We start from the raw sequence: 12,809 nt of genomic DNA, 5'->3' as shown, positions 1-12,809 counted from the left end.
CCCCAAGTTTCAGCCAGATCGGTCTATTTCTTAATGTTTGGCATTCGTTTGAATCGAGGAAGTCGAGTGATTTTCAAAAAATGGACGAAAAAGAATTTCGTGTGTTGATTAAACACTACTTTATGAAAGGCAAAACGCCTCAGGAGACAAAATAGAAGCTTGATAAACATTATGGTGACTCTGCACCTTCGATTAGAACAGTTTATAAGTGGTTTCAAAATTTTCAGAGTGGCCATATGGGCACAAGTGACGCTGAACGTTCTGGACGCCCTGTTGAGGTTACTACTCCAGAAATCATTGATAAAATCCATGATATGGTGATGGATGACAGAAGAGTGAAGGTGCGTGAGATTGCTAGTGCTGTGGGCATCTCGAATGAACGGGTACATAATATTTTGCATCAACATTTGGACATGACAAAGCTATCCGCAAGATGGGCGCCGCGATTGCTCACGCTTGACCAAAAACGAAATCGTGTGAAGTGTTGCAAGGACGGTTTGCAGCTGTTCCAGAAGAATCCGCAGGACTTTAAGCGTCGTTTCGTCACTGTGGATGAAACATGGATACATCACTACACTCCTGAGACCAAAGAACAATCTAAACAATGGGTTACCAAGGGGGAATCTGCGCCAAAAGAAAAAGGCGAAGACCGTTCCTTCGGCCGGAAAGATTATGGCGACTGTCTTTTGGGATTAGCAAGGAATAATCTTCATCGACTATCTGGAAAAGGGTAAAACTATTACAGGTGCATATTATTCATCGTTATTGGACCGTTTGAAAACCGAGCTGCAAGAAAAACGCCCACGATTGGCCCACAAAAAAGTCCTTTTCCATCACGACAACGCACCAGCTCACACCTCAGCAGTTGTGGTCGCAAAATTAATGGAAATAGGGTTCCAACTCGTTTCACATCCCCCCCTATTCTCCAGACTTGTCTCCCTCGGACTACTATTTGTTCCCCAATATGAAGAAATGGCTGGCGGGAAAAAGATTTTATTGAAACGAGGAGGTGATTGCAGAAACAAATGGCTATTTTTCAGACTTGGACAAATCCTATTATTCGGAAGGGATCAACAAACTAGAGCAGCGTTGGACGAAGTGTATAAGCCTAAAAGGAGACCATGTTGAAAAATAAAAAAGGTTTACCCCAAAAAATTAAGTAGGTTTTATTTTTGCACGGACTTTTCAAACGACCCTCGTATTCCTTATGTTGTGTCTGCTGTAAGGATTAGTTAATATATTGTGATGGGGTTATTTGGGGCTAAATTTGAACTTTCTAGGGCATTTTTTAAGATTGTTACAAGCAAAAGTTATTTTGCAGCTAAAACTCTGTTTTGCACCAAAATCATAATTTTCAGTAAAACTTGAGTACATATCTTAGTCAACAGATTTCTTGTTTTTGAGCTTTTAAGTGGCATTTTGTGTCTTGTCGAAGCGAATGTTAGATATATTTTTGTGCCTGTCAAAAATAAAAATATAATAATATCTACCTAATATAAACTTTAAATAAACCTAATAATTTTTTTTTTTTCCTCCAAGGAATGTAAAAAAAAGTTATCTGCTGTAGAAAACTCATTTTTGCTCCAAATCTAACCTAGGTTAGAGAATAAGTAATATAAGTAATAATAAACGAGTCTGCATAAAGATTCGTTTATGCACCAAAAGATGTAGAATTGAACATACAATAGGGGGCGCCACTAAACACATTTTCTGAAAAAAATGTAGATAACTCCTTTTTGCAGCAAGCTCTTCAATTCTTTCTGTGCTCTGTACATGTATTAAATCTTCATTCGCTGTTTTTTTGTATTATTATTATTACTTTCTACTATTAGTATTTTCTTTTATTTCTCGTGTATTTTTAAGTAATATCACAGAAAATTCTTTTTCAGTACTTCTATGTTGTATTATTGTACTAGGCCTGATGGAAAAATGTAATGTCCAGAGGTAATTTTAGGAGAACCAAATTCAATCTCAAAAAAAAAAATCTATCTGTGGTAAATCTCAAGAAAAGAACATAAATTTTTTTGAAGGGAGTATCAAATAACATTTTTTGAATAACATTATTAAGTCAGAACAAAAAAAAGCTTTAGAAAATTATATTCTCTTGAAATTAACTCCATGTTAGTTACATTTTCCTTCGCTAGATCTCGTGGGCAGTCTAAATGTGGTAATGTCAATATGAAGATCATGAAGGCGTGTGATTCTATTTAGAGTGGGGGGAGGTTTGTTGAATTCGGTATCTTAACTTTACTGCAGTCCAGTAATCAACGATCGTAAAGCAAAACAATGTCGGCATAAACATGTGTATATGTGCAAACAATTTTCACAAAATAGGAAACAAGAAAAATTTACTTGTTTTTAATAATGCATTAACTTTGTTGGAAATTTTGCTTTTTTTTTTAAAAAAAGAAAGAATAAGTTATTGTTTCCACCATTTTCTTTTTGTTATTGTTTAGTTTTCACTAGTCGTTTGTGAGTTTCAACACTTCAAATTTTTTTTAGGTTGTGTAGAAAACTTTTTATTAAATTTATATCATGAAAAAAATGTCAATAGTGTTTCGGTTTTTTGTCTTTTTCTTGACTTGGTGCGTGTATTTTCAGTGATTGTGTTGTTGAAAATTTTGTATTTCATTCAAGATGATTCCTAAGCGGTTTCTGTGAGAGGTAAGCTAAAAGTTTTGTTGTTAAGATGTTACTTTTTTTCGTTTATGTTCATTATGAGCCATCTATTTTTCATTTTACTTGATTGAAACTACCAAATTCTCACCCTTTTTTTTTGGCGTCATCAGTTGAAGATTGTATGGGAATTGATGTACTTGTAGAACAATTGGTTTCCCGCGAGAAATGAAAGTGGTTATTTTGTACTGTTTTCCATCAGGGAAAGCTATATTACTAATTTATTTAATTAACCAAAGTTAAAAAGTATTTATATGTGTAATAAATTAAAGAAACTATCTTTTTTGGGTGAGTGGAAATCGTCTTCCTATCGTAGTAACTGAATGTCAAACACCTCTTCGAAGGACGTAGATCGCCCCTTGTGTCTTTTAAATTGTAGAATTTCTCTTGTTGCTTCTTTATTGTATCCTGAACAATCTGGTGTGAACCATCAAACGACTTTATCTTTCAGTTGACTTAAATAAATTGTCTTGAAACTTACAATTGGCATTAAAAAGAAGTTCCCAATTTTCAATAAATTTGCTAATAACTTCAAAAATCTCTTTTCGGTCAGCCAAATATCTGTATACTTGCAACTTTGGATACATATTAAATCCTTATTAATGCAATTAAAGTAATAATTCCATCATTTTACTGAATTGGCACTTCCAAGAATGCGCAGCTCACCTATCGCTGTGAAAAGTGGCCCTTATTTGAAATTTCCCCCCCCAGGAAAAATGTAATAAGTTGTGTGTTGATTTTTGACTTTGAAAACTTATAGCCGGGTCCAATAGTGGCACCTACTGCAGATGATACTGGTTACTGTTTTGATTTCTTCCGTTTGTTGAGTTGTGCTAACCATACACGGTTACCAAATTGGTAAAAACTATTTTTTTTTTGGAAGTAGTGAACCTCAAATTGGATATTTTAGGGGCCCCTAATAAAAAACATGTGTAGTGAAAGAGAATAACAATTACCGGCTAAACAATCTTGTAATCGTCTAATCTATTTTGAATTGGTTTCTCAAATACAAGTACACCTAAAAAATAGTTTATTTTTTTTAAATAGAATTTTAGCTTGATAATCGTTAATTAATATTTTTTTCTCCATTTCTTACAAGTATACAAGTAAGTAGTGAGATATTGGGATGTAAAATTTTTGAACTAGCACTTTTCACCAATTTTATTTTGCTGGCAAAATGAAGTGAAAAATATCCCCCACTAGCTAAAATTTTTTTGGAAATCTGTTTGGAATATTTTCCCTTGTAAATTTAATAGCTTTTTGGGCGAGGATGCTATCTATTGTTTTTCTTTTTTGTTTTTTTTCTCTTTGTTATTGGCCTCTTGAGCTAGCAAATCAGCCATTTACATTCTTCTTTCGAAGCTTTTTTAGTATATTGAATGTTTATAGAATTTACTTCTGTATCTACTGTATCTTATTTGATTTCCAAGCTTTTCTTAAAAACGACTCCTGCGATTTTCTTTGAACTTGATGTATGGAACTAAATTTACTAAGAAAATTAGCTGATCAAAAGTATATTTTACTCAATGGATAATTCTTTTTTTTTTTAGAGAGAGAGAGAGGGGGGGGGGTCTTTTTGAAATGGCTTCTAGAATTTATGGTTTATGGTTACCTTCTTCATACACAAAGATCTGTTACTAAATAATTTTTCAATAAGATGAAAAAAATAACTGCCAATTTCAGTCATGATATATTTTTATTATGCCGAGCTTTTTGACCTAGGAACTAAGTCTCATCTTCACGGCTAATTGTGACAAAATGTAATATTTTTACATCATTAAAGGGTTGGTGTGTCTTGTCTATTCATGGACTCTGCAAAATGAGTGAAAAATATCCCTCCCCACAAACTAGAATTTTTTTTTGGAGTTCTGTCCACCTTTATTTTGAACGAACAGACAAGACAGAAGATACACCAATCCTCCTTTAGTGCTGTAAAATATTACATTGACAGAATTAGCCCTGAAGATGACCTACTCCCTAGAGATAGAAAGCTCGGCACAATAAAGTTTATATTGACTGAAACTGGCATTTATTATTTTTTCATCCTACTGAAACTGTGAATCAGCTACCAAAAATAATGGAACAGTAAATAATTTTTCTGAACAAAATCTATTAGGGTAGTTCTCAAGATTAGACTTTCTGTGAAGTTATATTTCAGTGTAATGTATTGACTATATAATAAAATTAACATTATATAAACTATATAATGTTTGTGAGAATAATAAGTATTTTACCTAAATATTTCTAGTTACTACAAAGATTTCTAAATTGTAGTAAAAAGTCATGCATGCATTTTACACCAGAGTTTGTTTTAATTTTATATATTATAATATAAATACCTTTTTAAAATTAATTTTGTTAATAATGATTAAATTAAAAAAAAACTCACAAATATTAATTAAAAAAATACTTAAAATATCTTGCGTTCTTTGCACAGAATATGTTTATTTAAAGTATCATTCTTTAAATACCATCTTGGTGGCATTAATTTAAATTTTTTTTTAAATTAAAATTTCTGGTATAATAATGTGGCATGTTTAGTTTCCTTGTGCATTAATGTTCATTAATGAAACTGCATGTGCAACTACATTAAGGCGCACAATTAGCGAATTGAATACTTTATTTACTCCATTGATGTTTGTTTGTAATTTTATACAACCTTGCTTTTTTTTGTCTTTCCGTTTTCTTATGTCTTCAGATTTCTTTCTCTCCTTTTCCTATCCTGAACGTCCCCTATGTGTGACAGTTATTGTTGAGACATGTGAACTTTTATTCGTAAATATTTTATTCGTGCATTTTATATTTTTATTTTAAATTAAATAATTTTTTATTAATTTATTTATTGGAGGCGCGTCAACAACTAAGGTTAATGGTGCCCGGAGCTTTTTTCAGTGCACTGACGGCCCTCCGGATAGTGTTCTCTCGTTACAGACAACACTGCCCATCACCGGCACCTCCGCGTTTGAGTCCAGTACGCTAACCGCAAGGCTATTCCCTTCCCTAATAATTTTTTTTTATTTCTATTTTTTTAAATGATTTTATGAAGAACGGAAATAGTGATATCATTCATGCAACCTTGGAATGGTATTTTACTTTTCCTTTAAAAAAAGAAAATAAAATAATGTAGGCGTGAAAAACATGACTTTGTCTTATTGTTCATCATTCTGCATCATAAATTTTCATGAAATTTGAAATTTTTAAGTTAGCTTTTAAGAGATGATTAATAATTTGGTGTAAATGGAATGTTGCTTTGCCTTATTCGTATTATTCATTGTTACATTACGGTGCAACAGTTATTCCACATTTACCGGATTTAACACTTCATATGATGAAATAATTATGAGTATCCATAATTTGAAAAAAATACCATTTTCTTTTTTAGTTTTCTTTTTCTTTTCAAAGATTTTCTTAGAACCTTGAGAATTATATAGTGAGCGTATCTTTTGAGTGTTCTCAAGAGATTTGTTTGCGTCATTAATGTTAATAGGAATTAGTATTTAAGTCAGCTGCTAAGTTTGGAGAGAATTCTGAGCGGAAGTGTCGCTATCTATTGATTAAATTTTGTAGTTTTCAAATGATTTTTTTTGGCACAAAATTGTTTTAACAAATCTTTACTACGTTAATCATGTTAGTTGTATATACATAAGTGTATGTGTGCATTCTATTTTGTAAAATAGATTTTGTAGATGGTATTTTTTGTAAACAAAATGATTTTTCTCTCTCTGTTTGCAGGAGGCGTAAATGGGAGTGAAGCTGACGTAGAGTGTGACATTTGCAAGTTGTTGGCACTACTTCCGTAGGAGTGTGGCCCAATCAAAGGGCTTCTTTTTTTCTTTTTTTTTTAATTTAATTTTCCATTCGTGGTGTGGCTATAGAACAGACCGGAAGTTTTTGCTTAGTTTTTGTGAACGTGTGTTTGTTTGTTTTTGTTTCGTTTGGTTTTGTACCGGATATGATGATGGAAATTCTATTATGAGGTAAGTGAGTTTTTTACTTTCATTTTGTTAAAAATTTATTGTTTGTTCCGGTAATATAAGTCGCTTTTTTAAGATTCGGTTTATTTCACCATCTTAGGCCTACCTCTAGATATGACACAATTTCTTTATAATTAGGTATGAAGTTTGAACCGATTTAATATTATATTATATTGAACTGATTATTATTATATTTGTTTTTCCTTTATAACTGCGTAATACATACATCGTAGACGCAACATACAAATATGATAGCGTATAGTACATCATAAATGTGAAATAGAAAAAAAATAAAATAATATGTTAACTAAAAAAAAAACAAAATACTAAATAAATATGTAAATAAAATATGTATATATATATATATATATATATATATATATATATATATTTCACTTTATTAGCCATATTTACAACTACAACAAATGTTGCATCAAGTAAATTTGATCATAGTGGTTAAGTTCACATGAAAGTGATGTAAGAGCAATCACGCATTGGTGAAACTCTTTCTCAGTGGATTGCACTCATATCAGTAGGTCCCTATGCCATTTCCGCTTCAGTCGTCGAGGAGGATTGCCTGGAAGGTGAGGAGAGGAGAGTTGTTGTACAAGAGGATTAGGATAGAGAGCAAGGAGGCTGTGAAAGTTGCGGTAGCGAGACTTTATTAGATCAGAGACAAAGGGGATGTGAAGGTCAGTGTGAATGGTAAGGTTAGAAATGTTATACGGAGCATTAAGGATTTTCCGTAGGATTTTAGACTGTGTAGTGTCTGCAGGTGTTTTGGAGTTAGAGGGTTTGGTTGGGCCCCATACTTCTGCTCCGTCTTTTACAGTGTCTTGTAAATAGTCAGTTTGTGAAATAAAATAAAATCTTAGGAAGGGCTTCAAAGAAGGCCATCCAACGATGACCATCATAAGTCGGTTAATGCAAAACACCGAATGGATTGAATGGATGGTGGCCTTGTTTTATCTCAGCAAGCAGGTGTGATCACGAGGCCATCAACGCCTCAGTCTGCGAGGAGCATTTGACTGGGAGGTTAGCGCAGTACAAGTTGTTGATTTAGGGATTATGGTGTAGGTAAAGTTTGGAGTGGAATTTGATTATAGCGGGAACTGGGCACTTGTCAGAAACAAGATGGAATTTGCAGATCTGTGTGGATGGTTATAGTTTTGCCTCACGTAGAAGGGTGCACCAGTGATGGTTGGAAGGATTTTTGGACTGGAGGGTTTGGATTCTGTTTAGGTTCGAACGCGTAGCTGTTCCGTACAGTTCAAGTCCGTAGGTCAAGATAGGAGCAGCAAGTAGGGCTGAGTATAGGTCGTTTCTTGTTTGTTACGAGTCAGTTTTGTCCGTTTGTCAAGTTGTAAAGTAAAAATGATAATATCTTGAGCATTCGATATTATCTCTGGTTTAGTTCAAGTCATTTTGAGTCTAGTATGTGGATTCCACGTGAGTCGCCTGTCAAGGTCGTATATTTCAAGCTGATTATTTAAGTCAAATCTATTTTGGAATACTTCTGGTTTATTCACCAAAGTTTAAGCATATTTTTAAAGTATTTTAAGTACATTTTACTTTATTACAAGTTTACGACTTATTTGTCAGGAAAATACAAAAAATGAAAAGTTTTATTTGACGTTTGCGTGTTACAACATCCGCCGATGTAAGTGCCCCCTCACAAAAAAAAATGAAACATGCAATATGAACATTATTGTGTACATATTGTTCACTTTTATTAAAACTTTAAACATAATTCAATTCTTAAAAAAAAAAAAATAAATTAAACGAATTATATTTTTTTTGGGGGGGGGACAATATTTACAATTTTGCAAATGCCTTCTAGAGTTTTATGTGGTGAACATTTTGCTAACTACTGAAATAAAAGATTTTGATTGGCTGTGAAAAAAAAAAAAGAAAAAAAAAGTCACATGTTATGCTATTTATTTTTATTTTTTTATTTTTAATGTTGGTAGTTTTGTTCAGCTGTTGATTGTAGAATCTCTGCAGGAGATAACTCCCTGCGATACTCCACACTAGTAACGGATTTTTTTTTTTTGCCTCCTTTAAGACACGTTCATTTGCCAACCATATGAGGAGGAGGAGTCTAAATGTTTAAATAAAACCATTTTGGATGTACCTTCAAGTTACTCTTAACTATAATCTAAGTGGTGGGGGATCACACATTAGTGACGCCAATTGTTGCGCTCATACTGCAACTGTAAGGAAGAAAGTATTAGGTATTGGACAGATTTCCGGTTTTACACCGGTAATATCTGGTATGTTGTTTTACTGAAAATAATTTTCGTTTTATTTTATTTTTAATTTTCACAAAAAACGTCACATTTTACATAATTTATGCAAAATTAATTGTATGTATGTAGTTCTGTAAACTTTATTTCGTTCGTTTTTGCCGGAAATTCGAGTAACGGTCATGCTGTGAGAGGGGGGTTGTAAAGATTTTCTTAAAGGTAGCATTTTCCTCAAATATATTTGGTCCTATCTCTTTTGAGCACTATTTAGGAGGGTGGAAAAGTATTGCGAAAAACCGGCGGTGGAGGGGTTTAAAAGAAAATTCTTCACCCAGAAAGTAATCTCTTTTTCACAATGGAAGGTAGTTCGCTTTCCTGGAAATGGCTTTCCTGTACTCTGCTGGCTTTTTATCTTATTTTGTTTATTAATAATTTTTCTTGAGGGGGCGAATTCCTTTTTAGGGGCTGTTCTCAGGGAGTTTAAAATTTTTATAACAATGTGTAAGCACCAAGTTTTTGGAAAAAGATTGCGTAAGTTATAGTAAAGTGCAAGTTTTAATATAAGATTTTCGTGCATCAAGTCCCCTCCAAATTAAGTCACTAACTTAATTTGTTGGTTGATGACTCCTTGCCTTAAAATGCCTTTTTTCCCCCCCTCCACAATTATTTACAAGACCCCAACAACATCTGTGGATTCAGCGTGGGCAGAAGAAGCTGAACTACACGTGTTTAATGGTCCGGTTTGGAGAGAAGTTCAGCACGTGGGTCTGTAAGTGGTGGAGGAGGTGGTTTGGGTTTTTAGAACACGTGCATTAACTTCCCATTCATTATAAATGCATGGTGCTTCTCTAACTAGACCGACGTTATTAATGGCACCGAGATAGTGTGGATAGTTTTGTGCTTACAGATGAATATAGAAGTTGGTAGAGAGGGGCGCGGAGAATTGGTTTTATGATTATAAAAAAGTTATTACATCATCCCAATGAAGAGCAACTGTAAATCTGTAGTAATTGGAGTGACGCTTTCCGATTGTGGGAAGGTCCATGCCGCGAGGTTGTGACAATTTTAATAATCTTCCCTGGGTCTCCACCCGCGCCTACGCGTGTGGAGTGGGAAAGAGGTGGGCTCCATAAAGTAAAGCTACCTTTACGCCAAACGATCTATTATAGCTCTCTAAAACTAGGGCAAGAACAGTATTTCCTGTTCGTATTTAATTGTTAACCAAGCCTACCAACCACTTTAGAGTATCTTCCATTATTGATAGTAATATTTCCTTTACCTCCCCCCTACAACTTCCGCTCTAACTTAGTTTAGCCGCCTTTGCAATGTGGAGGTTTATTGAAAATATCTTGATGCAATTCATCTGTTAATTTATACTTTGCATATTATATTATTACGTATTTCCGTATTTCCATGGAAACAGCGCCTATACTGGTGCGGAAGTTGAAGAAAATCTGGTGTGAACTGACGTCACTGTTGACATAATTAAATTTTCTTGTAACTTACAATTATTACTTAAAAAAAAAGTAGTTGACTAATATTACGCATGTTCAATTTAGAGGTAGTGGTGAGGGGGGCACATTTGAACGGAATTTACATTTTCTGTTTACAGAGTGCGCACAGAATCTGTATTATTGAACCTTTTTATTTTGTTTTCTACAACTTTCAAGTCTTCTTAACAGATCTATATCAATAAACAGTTAGTACTTTACATACATCTCTATATTTTTTTAATTTAAAAATGTTGTGCCAAATGTTAATATCTGCCCCACTGGTGGGGTTACCTTTGAACACAATATAAAATAGAAAGAAATGATATTACTTTACTGAGAAACTACCTTCTTTCAGTTATTTCTCTCTCACTACTACATTACTTTCTCTTTTGAAACCACTCTGAAATCTAGTTCAAAAAAATCAAGAATGACTCCTCAGTTCGTGATGTTAGGAAGTTTGAACCCTAATATTCGGTTTGTTGCGCTTCTTAATGTAGTAGGTTCGGACCCACTTTCCCCTTCTCTGCGATTAAACAAAAAAAAAAAAAAGTCACAAACTTGTAGGGGTCGGTAGGGCGGCACATTTTAACTGGTGATGTAGAAATGGGCCCCCTCTTTTTCCATAAAAGAAAATATAATATCCAACACTTTTTGTGCAAGCAAATAGACTTTTTGTAAATACTAGATTTAAAAATACGAATTCCAAATGTTAATATGGAGTAGCAATACTTGCAACTTGTCCACTACAAATCTTCACCTATACACTTCCAAAGATGTAACAAAAATTTTACTTCCACCTTACAAAATAAAACATTCCTCAATTCTGACTTTACAAAAACAATGAAATCGAAGGGAAACTCGTGTCAATTATACAACAGGTCTACCACAAAATTTGGGGAAAATTACCAATCATAAATGTTTTAAATATTTGGCGATAAATTAAAACTGTTCAAATGTGCTCCCCTCTCCGCTACTTTTTTTTTCGGAATAACACAAAAATCTATTCATAAAGGGCACTTTTTAATTTCAAATTTAGAGAATTTTTGTTACAAATTAAAGTTTTAGGATGAAGTACGATCAAAATTTCAAGTCAAGTTTAAAGTATATCTATAGAGCAATGATCGATGAAAGTTTGGAAAATCGATTTAATAAAGTGGAACTTCCGGTTGGTTGATTTTCTCCGGAAGTGTATTGTCAGGTCCTATAATGGCACCTTAACCAAATATCAAAAATTTGAACTTGATGCAGTAGTTTTTGCAGTTATGCTGTGCGCTGATTCCGCTAGAAAATGGATATTTCCGGTTTAGATGAAACCACAAATTTGCCCCAATTGCAGTACTGTTCCTTGTCTAGAATTGTAGATTATTGAATTAAAACAACTGGCTAGACATTGCTGTTGCAATTTCTTCTAGACTCGATTAACGTTCTAAGCACGTGTTTTCTTTTTTTCCTGCACAAAACATCCGTTTGCAGTGCACCCGAACGAACATGTCAATACATTTTCATTGAATGTTCAATTTGGGAGGGGAAGTTAAAAAAAATTTTGTAGGCCCTCGAATTTTATGGTGGGGAATTGGAGAACATGTGTCTCTCTAGCTCGCTGGGATGTACGTAAAACGCACCTTGTAAGAGATTACTGCAGCAGCGCTACTCTCTTTGGCAGTGTTGAAGAAGTGGTGGAGGGGGGATCAATGACCTCCATGTTCTGTTGGGTGTACCTACCCCCGGCTCCTTAGTAACCCACCATGGGAGGTTATATGTAGTGTTATCTCTGTATCCCTGCTCTCCGGACCGGTGTCTGTGTGTTTATTATTTGAGAATACACACGTTGAAGCTAACAAAGGGGATGGAAGCTGAGGCGAAGAGAGACGCGCCTTGTGCTCTGTTTCCACCAACACATGCACACACACATACAAACAAAGCTCTCTCTCTCTCACTCTCTCCATCTCTCCCCTTGTACTTCCCCCGCCCATCAGTAGATCCACTGGCGCACATGTTATCTTTTACTTGATTATCATTCATGATAACAACCTCCTAAATACTCCGTCTGTCTAATCATTTTACTAACTCAAGTACCATAGTTGATTAAGTTCGAGTATCCTAAGCATATTGCTTTGACATTACGCAGACTACTAAAAATAAAAACGGAAATGGTGCGAACATTTTCATCATGTTCACTTAATTCAATTCTCAAATTTCAAACAATTTTTTTAAATTAAAATCTACGAGGCATTTAAAACAAAAAAAAAAACAGAAAAGTTAATAATCCATTCAGCGAAGCGGTATTTCCGGTTCTGGAAATTTCCTCTAAATCGAGATAGCTAATCACCTTTTATCTGTAAGACATAGTCCCGTACATCATACTGAAATAGAACGTTATAGACAAGCCCTCAGCTATCGCTCCCCCCTGAAGAAGTGAC

The sequence above is a fragment of the Rhodnius prolixus genome, unplaced genomic scaffold, assembly GCF_049639745.1.
Source record: "Rhodnius prolixus isolate KJV_2025 unplaced genomic scaffold, Rpr scaffold_7, whole genome shotgun sequence".
Classification (NCBI taxonomy): domain Eukaryota; kingdom Metazoa; phylum Arthropoda; class Insecta; order Hemiptera; family Reduviidae; genus Rhodnius; species Rhodnius prolixus.
This window is presented reverse-complemented; position numbering follows the sequence as displayed.